The sequence below is a fragment of the Gavialis gangeticus genome, unplaced genomic scaffold (genome assembly GCF_001723915.1).
Source record: "Gavialis gangeticus isolate Ggan-Ray unplaced genomic scaffold, GavGan_comp1, whole genome shotgun sequence".
NCBI lineage: Eukaryota > Metazoa > Chordata > Crocodylia > Gavialidae > Gavialis > Gavialis gangeticus.
The window spans coordinates 1036993-1037602 of record NW_017728983.1 but is presented as its reverse complement, the minus strand read 5'-3'; positions in this window follow the sequence as shown (position 1 = coordinate 1037602).

Below are 610 nucleotides of genomic sequence, written 5' to 3'. Positions count from 1 at the left end.
CATGGGAAAGTTTGTTCTGTGGTACTTCATTCCATGCATGTAACCAGAGTGCATGGGTAAGAGAAATTACAATGAGTCATTCCCATGTGTGGATAACAACTCTTCTCCTTTCTATTCAGGAGCTAGTGCTTCCAGACTCTCTCTCTCTCTCTGTGTGTGTGTGTGTGTGTGTGTTGTTTTGGGGGGGTTGTTTTTGCCCCAGTTCTTTCAGGAAGGCCCTTGTCCAGTGTGTGTGTGTGTGTGTTTCAGGGTTTTGTTTTGTTTTGGGGGGGGGGTTGTTTTTGCCCCAGTTCTTTCAGGAAGGCCCTTGTCCAGTCCTGGTTCTGGTTCATACCTTGACCAATTGTCCACTTGGTGGTTTTCTCATAGCCCCCACCTTTCCCTGAAAGCAGGTCTGACTCCTACAGCCTCTAGTTTGGTGTCGGACAAACAGCTCCCTGCTTCCATGCATTTCTCACTCTGCCAGCACACAAACTTCACAGTCTGGCTTCCATCTACTGCCAGAACTTCTGCTGACAATTTGGTAAGCATTGACAATATCCCGCTCAGAACTGACTTGGATTAAAACTGGAAGAAAAGAGAGAAGGATATTAAGGTAATACAAAGAGAT